This window comes from Nyctereutes procyonoides, unplaced genomic scaffold, assembly GCF_905146905.1.
Source record: "Nyctereutes procyonoides isolate TBG_1078 unplaced genomic scaffold, NYPRO_anot_genome, whole genome shotgun sequence".
NCBI lineage: Eukaryota > Metazoa > Chordata > Mammalia > Carnivora > Canidae > Nyctereutes > Nyctereutes procyonoides.
Window position 1 is genome coordinate 48840952 of NW_026575125.1, and position 11752 is coordinate 48852703.

At 38.0% G+C, this 11752-nt stretch overlaps 1 pseudogene; it reads right to left on the reverse strand.

The window, feature by feature from the left end:
* Positions 1-2827: 2827 nt before the first annotated feature.
* On the reverse strand, positions 2828-2927 carry LOC129518911 (U6 spliceosomal RNA; annotated as a pseudogene).
* Between the last annotated feature and the right edge of the window lie 8825 nt (positions 2928-11752).

Below are 11752 nucleotides of genomic sequence, written 5' to 3' on the forward strand. Positions count from 1 at the left end.
AATACCAGCCAGATATAATAGATGATGGCAGAACAGGAAGCTCTAGGAAACCATCCATCCTCTGAAACAATTATTAAATTGTCAGGAACTGTCTGAAGTAACAATTTTGGAACTATGGACTCTAGTTAAATACTTGCAGAGTCTAGGGGAGAGCTTGATAAAGAGGCTTATAAGTTTTGGTAAATTTCTTGAAATGTTGGCCTTTTACCCAGTAGTTGCCATCCCCCAGCACTGAGTCAGGTGCCTAAGGGGACAGTTCCTTGTGTCCCCTTCCTGAAGCTTAAGTGGGCAATAAAGTATTGTCCTCTAAATATCAAGATTATGTGGTTTGATTTCTGATTGCTATTTAGGAGGGCTGAGAGGCTGGCACAGAGGCTGACCATTGTTTCAATCCCCATGGGCTAAGGCAGTTTACAGGGGATTTAAAGAAACAGTACTTGGATTTTTAAAAAAATATTTTGCTTCTTTTCCCCTTTAGATACAGAGACATTTAAGGAAATCTTTGTCAGGTTACTGACTGACCACAGATATAACAGAATAGAAACATCAGTGTCCATGTATAACAAATAATACACGCTTTATAAAAATAGTTTGCAAAAGTCACAAATAGATGGCTCTAACCCTCAACAAACAAGATTCATCAATCCCAGAGGAGTGGAAGTATTAGATGTCCAGAGTTACCGCAATAGTAATACTCAAAATGTCCAGTTCTCAAAAAAATTTACAAAATAGAGATGCATGGGTGGCTCAGTGGTTGAGTGTCCGCCTTTGGCTCAGGGGGGTGATCCTGGGTCTGGGGATTGAGTCTTGCATCGGGCTCCTTGTGGGGAGCCTGCTTCTCCCTCTGTCTATGTCTCTGCCTCTCTCTCCATTTGTCTCTCATGAATAAATAAATAAAATCTTTTTTAAAAGTTTACAAAATATACAAATAAACAAGAAAGTATGGCTCCATCACAGGGAAAAGATTTGAAAGAGGAAGCCCAGACATTGAAATTACTAGTCAAAGATGTTAAATAAACTGTCTTAAATATGTCCAGTAATCTCAAAGAAACCATGGATAAGGATTAAATGAAATCAGGTAAACAATGTATGAAAAAATGAGGGTATCAATAAAAGATAGAAATTACAAAAAGGGGAGCACCTGGGTGGCTCAGTTGGTTAAGCATCTGCATTCAGCTCAGGTCATGATCTCAGGGTCCTAGGATCAAACCTTGCATCAGGCTCCCTTCTCAGTGGAGAATCTACTTCTCCCTCTCCCTCTGCTTGTTCTCGCTCTCATGGCTCTCTTTCAAATAAATAAAATTTTTAATTTTATTTTTTTAAATAAAATATTTAAAAAAAAGAAATTACAAAAGGGAACCAAACTGAAATTCTGGAACTGAAAAGTGCAATAACTGAAATGAAAAAACTCACCAGTGGTCAACAGCAGATGTGAAAAGGCAGAAGAGATCAACAAACTTTAAGATGAGACCATTGAAATCATCCATTCTAAGGAAAGGAAAAAAAAGAATGATGAAAAATAACAGAGCCTGAGGGAAAAATAACAGAGCCTGAGCCTTTGAGACATCATCAAATGCACTGCAGTTCACATAGGAGTCCCAGAAGGAAAACAGAGAGAGAAGGCTGAAAATTTTAAATCTTAAAATCTTAAAAAAAGATTTTATTTATTTAATCATGAGAGACACACAGAGAGAGGAGGGGGCAGAGGCACAGGGAGAAGCAGAGGGAGAAGCAGGCTCCACGCAGGGAGCCCGACATGGGACTCGATCTCGGGTCTCCAGGATCACACCCTGGGCTGAAGGCGGCGCTAAACCGCTGAGCCACCGGGGCTGCCCTAAATAAAATCTTTTTTAAAAAATTTAAAAAATAGCCAAATTTGTCCCAAATTTGAGTAAATACATGAATATATACGTCTAAGAAGTTAAATGAATGCTACACAGGACAAATTCAAAGCTCAATATCATGACACATTATTGTCAAGAGGTCAAAATCCAAAGACAAAGAATTCAATTAATTAATATATAGTGTATTATTGGTTTAAAAGGTAGAGGTCAGTGATTCATCAGTCGTATGTAATACCCAGTGCTCATTATATCACGTGCCCTCCTTAATGTTCATCACCCAGTGACCCTGTCCCCCTCACTCCCCTCCAGCAATCCTGTTTGTTTCCTATGATTAAGAGTCTCTTATGGTTTGTTTCCCTGATTTCATCTTGTTTTATTTTTTCCTCTTCTCCCCTATGATCCTCTGTTTTGTTTCTTAAATTTCACATATGAGAGAGATCATATGAAAATTGTCTTTCTCTGATTGACTTATTTTGCTTAGCATAATATCCTCTAGTTCCATCCACATCATTGCAAATGTCAAGATTTCATTTTTTGATGGCTGCATAGTATTCCATTGTGTATATTTATACCACATCTTTTTTTAAAATTTTATTTACTTGTTCATGAGACACACTGAAAGAGAGAGGCAGAGACATAGGCAGAGGCCGAGGGAGAAGAAGTCTCCATGCAGGGAGCCTGATGCGGGACTCGATCAACCTAGTCAATCCCAGGTCGATCATACTCTGAGCCAAAGGCAGATGCGCTTAACTGCTGAGTCACCCAGGCATCCCAACATCTTCTTTATCCATCCATCTATTGATAGACATTTGGGCTTTCTCCAGAGTTTGGCTCTTGTGGACATTGCTGCTATAAACATTGGGACACAGGTGCCCCTTTGGATCATTACATTTGTATCTTTGGGGTAAATACCCAGCAGGGCTATTGCTGAGTCATAGAGTAGCTCTATTTTCAACTTTTTGAGGAATCTCCATACTGTTTTCAAAAATATGGAATACTTCACAAATTTGCATGTCATCCTTGCACAGGGCCATGCTAATCTCTGTATCATTCCAATTTTAGTATATGTGCTGAAGGGAGCACCAAAGAAAGAATTTTTAAAGCATTAAGAGAGAAGTGATTGATCATGTACAAGGGTCCTCAATAAGATTAATGCCTGATTTTGCCTCAGAAACCATGCAGGTCGTAAGACAGTAGGATGATATGTTTAAAATTCTGAAAGAAAAAAAATATAAACCAAGAATTCTATATCCAGAAAGACTATCCTTTATAAGTGAAGGAGAAATGAAGACATTTCCAGATAAACAAAAGCTGAGGGAGTTTATTACCAGTACATCTAACCAACAAGAAAAGCTATAGGGAGACCTTTAGGCTGGAATGAAAAGAAACTAGACAATAACTTGAAGCTATGAAAAACAATAAAGGGTACTGGAAAAGACAATTAAATAAGTAAATACAAAAGCCAGTATTATTGTACTCTTGGTATGATTTATTACTTATTTTTCTGATACGATCTCATAGGCAAATGGATAAAACATAATTGGAAATCTATGTTAGTGGGTCTACAGCATATAAAGATGTAATTTGTGACAATAACAATAATAAAGGGGAGAGATGGGGATGGGAACAGAGTAATTGTATACTACTGAAACTAAACTGGTATGGAGTACCTGGCTGGCTTAGTCAGTGGAGCTTGTGACTCTTAATTTTGGGATTATGAGTTGGAGCCCCATATTTGGGTGTAGAGAATACTTAAATAAACTTTAAATGAATAAATAACAGAACTTATTAAACTCAACTGCAAAGAAACAAACAATCCAATCATGAAATGGGCAAAAGACATGAACAGAAATCTCACAGAGGAAGACATAGACATGGCCAACAAGCACATGAGAAAATGCTCCGCATCACTGGCCATCAGGGAAATACAAATCAAAACCACAATGAGATACCACCTCACACCAGTGAGAATGGGGAAAATTAACAAGACAGGAAACAACAAATGTTGGAGAAGATGTGGAGAAAGGGAAACCCTCTTGCACTGTTGGTGGGAATGTGAACTGGTGCAGCCACTCTGGAAAACTGTGTGGAGGTTCCTCAAAGAGTTAAAAATAGATCTGCCCTAAAAAAAAAAAAAATAGATCTGCTGTATGACCCAGCAATGCCCTGCTGGGGATTTACCCCAAAGATACAGATGCAGTGAAACGCCGGGTCACCTGCACCCCAATGTTTATAGCAGCAATGTCCACAATAGCCAAACTGTGGAAGGAGCCTTGGTGTCCATCGAAAGATGAATGGATAAAGAAGCTGTGGTATATGTATACAATGGAATATTACTCAGCCATTTGAAATGACAAATACCCACCATTTGCTTCAACGTGGATGGAACTGGAGTATTATGTTGAGTGAAATAAGTCAATCAGAGAAGGACAAACATTATATGGTCTCATTCATTTGGGGAATATAAAAATTAGTGAAAGGGAATAAAGGGAAAGGAGAGAAAATGAGTGAAAATATCAGTGAGGGTGCCAAAACATGAGAGACTCCTAACTCTGGGAAACCAACAAGGGGTAGTGGAAAGGGAGGTGGGTGGGGGTTGGGGTGACTGGGTGATGGGCGCTGAGGGGGGCACTTGGCGGGATGAGCACTGGTTGTTGTGCTATATGTTGGCAAATTGAACTCCAATTAAAAAATAATAATAAATAAAAAGTTTTAAAAAGAAAAACGAAGCTGGAGGTATCACAATTCCAGATTTCAAGTTATATTACATAGCTGTAGTAATCAAATCAATATGGTACCAGCACAAAACAGACACATAGATCAATGGAACAAAATAGAGAACCCAGAAATAGACCCTCAACTCTATGGTCAACTAATCTTTGACAAAGCAGGAAAGAATAGCCAATGGAAAAAACAGTCTCTTCAACAAATGGTGCTAGAAAAATTGGACAGCCATAGTTTTAAGAATGAAACTGGACCATTTTCTTACACCATACACAAAGATAAACTCAAAATAGTTGGAAGACCTAAATGTGAGATAGGAATCCATCAAAATCCTAGAGGAGAACACAAGCAGCAACCTCTTCAACCCCAGTTGCAGCAACTTCTTGCTAGACACCTCTCCAAAGGCAAGGGGAAAAAAGGCAAAAATGAACTATTTAGACTTCATCAAGATTTAAAAAAAAACTTTTGTATAGCTAAAAAAAAAACAGTTGACAAAACCAAAAGACAATCTACAGAATGGGAGAAGATATTTGCAAATGCCTTATCAGATAAAGGGCTAGTATTCAAGATCCATAAAGACCTTATCAAACTCAACACCCAAAACCCAAATAACCTGATTTTTAAAATGGGCAGAAGGCATGAACATTTGGACATTTCTCCAAAGAAGACATACAAACGGCCAACAGACACATGAAAAGATGCTCAACATCACTCATTATCAGGGAAATAAAAAACTACCATGAGATCTCACACCTGTCAGAATGGTTAAAATAAAAAACACAAGAGACAAGTGTCAGCAAGGATGTGGATAAAAACAAACACTTGTGCACTGCTGGTGGGAATGCAAACCAGTGCAGCCATTGCAGAAAACAGTATGAAAGTTCCTCACAAATTTAAAAGTAGAACTACCTGGCCTGCCTGGCTGGCTTAGTCAGTAAGCATACAACTTTTTTTTTTTTAAGAGCATGCAACTCTTGATCTCAGGGTTTGGGGTTCAAGCCCCACATTGGGCATAAGTTCACTTTAAAAATAATAATAAAATAAAATAAAAATAGAACTACCACCCTACCATCTAGGAGTCACACTTCTAGGTATTTACCCAAAGAATACAAAAATACTAATTCAAAAGGATATATGCACTCCTATGTTTATTGCAGCATTATTTACAATAGCCAAATGATGGAAGCAGCCCACATGTCCATTGGTTGAGGAATGAATTAGGAAGATGTGATATGTGTATACAGTGGAATACTATTCAGCCATAAAAAAGAATGAAATTTTGCCATTTGCAACAACATGGATGGAGCTAGAGAATATACTTCTAAGCAAAATAAGTTAGTCAGAGAAAGACAAATACCGTATGATTTCATTCATATGTGGAATTTAAGAAACAAGCCAAAATAGAAAAGGAAAAAAAATTAGAGAGACAAACCAAGAAATAGACTCTTAACTGTAGAAAACAAACTTATGGTTACCAGAGCAGAGGTTGTTTCAGGGGGTGAGGGGAAGAAAACAGATAAATGACAGAAGTAAATTTCTCTTTATCAGTAGTCACATTAAATGTAGATGGGTTATACTCTCCTGGTAAAAGTCAGAGCTTGGCAGATTAGATTTATAAAAGAAGAGCAGAATCTATATGCTGTCTACAAGAGACTCATTTTAAATATAAGAATACAGGGATGCCTGGGTGGCTCCGTGGATGGGCGTCTGCTTTTGGTTCAGGGCGTGATCTCGGAATCCCGGGATCAAGTCCCACATTGGGCTCCTTGTATGGAGCTTACTTCTCCTCCCTCTGCCTCTCTCTGTGTCTCTCATGAATAAATAAATAAAATACATATATTTAAATAAATAAATAAATATAGGAATACAGGGACGCCTGGGTGGCTCAGTGATTGAGTGCCTGCCTTCGGCCCAGGACATGATCCTGGAGTCCCGGGATTGAGTCCCACATCCAGCTCTCTGGATAGAGTCTGCTTCTCTCTCTTTGCCTATGTCTCTGCCTCTCTGTGTGTCTCTTACGAATAAATAAATAAAATCTTTTAAAAATACATAAGAACATAAAGAAGTTGAAAGTAGAAGGATTGAAAAATATGTTCCATGAAAATAGTAACCAAAACAGCACAGGGGTGACTATATTACTGTCAGGAAAAAACATAGGCTTTAAATATAAAAAGGTCACAAGAGACAAAAAAGTGACTTTACATACTGATATAATGCTTGATCTAGCAAGAATATATAATACTCGTAAACATAAGAACAGAGCCCTAAAATATACAAAGCAAATATTAACAAAACTGAAGGAGAAATAGACAGTTCTATAATAAGTTGGAGATTTCAATACTTTACTTTCAATAATGGATAGTACAACCAGGCTGGTCATTGCAGAAACAGAAAATGTGAACAAGACCATAAACCAGAAGACTGGTAGCTAGGGGCTTCTAGATAGCCTCAGGACGGGGGATGGTAGCCAGGAGAATCAATCATTTATATAGAGGATAGGGAAGGGGGAGAGTCTGGAGCCTTACCAAGTCTAATGATGTAATCAATCATGTCCATGCAATAAAGCCTCCATAAAAATTCAAACTGAAGAGGTTCAGAGAGCTCCCAAGTTGGTGAACATGTGAAGGGACTGAGAGGGGGGCATCCAAAGAAAGTATATAAGCTCCACACTCCTTTCCCTACACATTTCTGTATCTTTTCTATCTGGCTGTTCTTGAGTCTCATTCTTTTATAATAAAGTGGTAGTCTGGTAAATGAACTGTTTTCCTGAGTTTTGTGAGGTGTTCCAGCAAATTATCAAATATAAGGACAGGGTTATGGGGACCCCCAATATGTAGCTAGTCAGTCAGGAGCACAAATGACAACCTGGACTTGCAATTGGCATCTGAAATAGGGGTAGATTTGTGGGACTGAGCCCTTAACTTATGGGATATAATGCTATTTCCAGGAGACAGTGTCAGATTGAGTTAAGTTATAGAATACCCAGTTGGTGTCTGCGGAGACCTAGATAATAGCTTGGTGTGGGAAAAACACCCACACATTTGGAATGCAGAAGTATTCAATTGGTAGAGGAAACAAATATGTCTGTTTCCCACACGATCTACCAAAACCAACCCATAAAAAAATAGAAAATCTGTAAAAACCTATGAGTAGTAAAGATATTGAAAGAGTAAAGATTTCCCAACAAAGGAAAGCTCAGGACCAGATGGCTTCATTGGTGAATTCAAGCAAATATTTAAAGAAGAATCAACACTAATCCTTCTCTAACTCTTCCAAAAAATTGAAGAGGAGGAAACACTTCCTAATTCACTCTGAGGCCAGCATCACTCTGATACCAAATACAGACAAAAGACACTGCAAGAAAACTATAGGCCAATATCCCTAATAAACATGGATGTAAAAATCCTCAAAAAAATACTAGCGAACTTATTTCAACAGGACATTAAAAAAATTATATGCCATGTCCAAGTAGGACTTATCCCTGGGATGCAAGGATGGTTTGGCATATGCAAATCAATGTGATACACCATATTAATATAATAAGGAATAAAAATAACACAGTCATCTCAATAAACCAAAAAAGCATATGATAAAATCCAAAACTTTTATGATAAGAAAAAATTCAATAAATTAGGAATAGAAAGTAATTTCCTCAACATAATAAAGACCACGGGGATCCCTGGGTGGCACAGTGGTTTGGCACCTGCCTTCAGCCTGGGGCATGATCCTGGAGTCCTGGGATCGAGTCCCGCATCAGGTTCCCTGCATGGAGCTTGCTTCTCCCTCTGCCTGTGTCTCTGCCTCTCTCTCTGTGTGTCTCTCATGAATAGATAAATAAAATCTTAAAAAAAAAAAAGATCAGGGATCCCTGGGTGGCGCAGCGGTTTGGCGCCTGCCTTTGGCCCAGGGCGCGATCCTGGAGACCAGGGATCGAATCCCACATCGGGCTCCCAGTGCATGGAGCCTGCTTCTCCCTCTGCCTGTGTCTCTGCCTTTCCCTCTCTCTCTGTGACTATTATAAATAAATTAAAAAATTAAAAAAAATTAAGAAAAAAAGATCAGGAATGTCCTTTGCCACTTCTATTCAACACAGTAGTGGAATTTCTAGCTAGCAATTAGGCAAAAAAAAAAAAAAAAAGAAAGAAAAAAGAAAAGAAAAGAAAAGAAAAGAAAAGGCAACCAGTTTGGAAATGAAGAAGTAAAATTGTCTCTGTTCACAGATGGCATGATCTTACGTGTAGAAAACACTGAAGATAACACACACACACATCTGATACAGCTAATAAATTCATCAAAGTTGTAGGCTACAACACACAAAAATCAGTTGCAATTATATACACTAGCAATGAAAACCACAAACACTGCCGACCTAAATTTTAAGACATAAAAGAATGGAAAGACATCCCGGCTCATGGATTGAAAGATTTGATGTTGTTGTTGTTGTTGTTTGTATATTTTTTTTGGAGTTCAATTTGCCAACATATAGCATAACACCCAGTGCTCATCCCATCAAGTGCCCCCCTCATTGCCCGTCACCCAGTCACCCCAAACCCCTGCTTACCTCCCTTCCACTACCCCTTGTTCGTTTCCCAGAGTTAGGTGTCTCTCATATTCTGTCATCCTCACTGATATTTCCCACCCATTTTCTCTCCTTTCTCCTTTATTCCCTTTCACTATTTTTTATATTCCCCAAATGAATGACTTGATGTTGTTATGATGAAAATTAGAGGGGGAGACAAACCATGAGAGGCTCCTAACTCTAGGAAACAAAGGGTTGTGGAAGGGGAGGTTGGTGGGGGGGGGTGGCTAACTGGGTGACCGGCACTGAGGAGGGTATCTGATGGGATGAGCACTGGGTGTTATACTATATATTGGCAAACTGAATTTAAATTTTAAAAATATAAAAAGAGAGAGAGAGAGAGAGAGAAAATACTCCCCAAAATGATCTACAGATTCAATGTAATCCCAATCAAAATCCCAATGTATTTTTTTTGCAGCAATAGAAAAATCAATCCTAAAATTTATATGGAATCTGAAGGGTCCCTAAATAATCAAAACTATCTCAAAAAAGAACAGTTAGAGGACTCAAACTTCCAGATTTCAAAACTACAAACTACTACAAAGCTACAGTAATCAGGGGTGCCTGGCCGGCTCAGTCGGTTAAGCGTATGCCTTCGGCTCAGATCATGATCTCAGGGTCCTCGGATTGAGCCCCATGTCGGGCTACCTGCTTAGCAAGGAGTCCGCTTCTTCCACTCCCCTCTACTCCTCTTCCCTGCTTGTGTGTGCTCATTCTCTCTCTCTTTTTTTAAGATTTTATTTATTCATGAGAGACACACACACAGAGAGAGAGAGAGAGAGAGAGAGAGAGAGAGAGAGAGAGAGAGAGAGGCAGAGACACAGGTAGAGGGAGAAGCAGGCTCCATGCAGGGAATCTGACATGGGACTCGATCCCCGGTCTCCAGGATCAGGCCCTGGGTTATAGGCGGCACTAAACCACTGAGCCACCTGGGCTGCCCTCATTCTCTCAAATAAATAAAATCTTTTAAAAAAAGTTGTAGTAATCAAAAGAGTGTGGTACTAGCATAAAGACAAAACATATAGAACAATGGAATATAGAGCCCAGAAATAAACCCTCAAATGTATAATCTACTGATTTTCAACAAGAATGCCAGAAGATTCAATGGGAAATTGACAGTCTTTTCTACAAAAGCATAGATAACAAAATAAAAAGTAGATAAATTGGAATTTATCAAAATTAAAATCTTGTGTACATCGAAAGATACTATCAAGAAACTGAAAAGACAGGGTACCTGGCTGGCTCAGTCAGTAGATCATGACCCTTTGATCTTGGGATCATGAGTTCAAGTCCCACATTGGGTGTAGAGCTAACTGAAAAAAAAAAGTGGAAAAACAAAATACAGGATGGGAGAAAATATTTGCAAATTGTCTATCTGATGAGAGACTTAGATCTAGAACATAGAAAGAACTCCTACAACTCAACAAGAAAACAATTCAAAAATGGGCAAAGGACTTGAATAGATATTTCTTCAAAGAAGATATATCCAAACAGATAATAATAAGCAGATGAAAAGATGCTTAATACCATTAGTTATTATGGAAATGCAAAACAAAATCACAAAACAAAACAAAACAAAAAAAAATCACAGTGAGGTAAAACTTCATATTCATTAGGATGGCTATGATAAAAACAATGGAAAATAACAAGTGTTCATGAGAATGTGAAGCAATTGGAACCATAGCCAATTTATGTCAAAGGAGACAAGAATATACAATGGGGAAAGGACAGTTTCTTCAATAAATGGTGCTCAGAAAATTAGGCAGCCACAGCTAAAGAATGAAACTGGACCACCATCTTCCACATTATACAAAAGTTAACTCAAAATGGATTAAAGATTTTATTTTATTTATTTTTTGGATTAAAGATTTTATTTTTGTTTTGTTTTTTTTTATTTTTTATTTTTTTGGATTAAAGATTTTAATGTAAGACCTGAAACCATAAAACTCCTAGAGAAAACATAGGCAATAACCTCCTTGACAACAGTGCTGGTGATGATTTCTTGAACTGACACCCAAAATAAAAGCAACAAAAGCAAAAATAAACAAGTGGGATTACATCAAACTAAAAAGCTTGCACACAGTAAAGGAAATCATCACCAAAAAGAAAAGGCAATCTACTGAATAGCAGAAAATAACTGCAAGTCATATGTCTGATATGGAACTAATATTCAAAGTATACAAGGAACTCATACAACTCAATAGCAAAAACCAAAAACAAACCAAAAAAAAAACCTGATTAAAAAATAAGCAGAAAATCTGAATTAGACATTTTTCCAAAGAAGACATATAGCTAAAAGGTACATGAAAAGATGCTCAACATCATTAATCATCAGGGAAATGCAAATCAAAATCAGGTTATTACATCACACTTGTTAGGATGGCTGTTATCAAAAAGACAAAAAATAACAAGTGTTGGTGAGGATGTGGAAAAAAGGGAATCCCTGTACACTGTGGGTGGGAATGTTAATTGGTGCAACTACTTTAGAAAATAGGAGTTTCCTTAAAAATTAAAAATTGGGGGACCTGGTCGACTCAGTTAAGCATCTGCCTTTGGCTCAAGTCATGATTCTGGGGTCCTGGGATTGAGCCCCACACCAGGCACC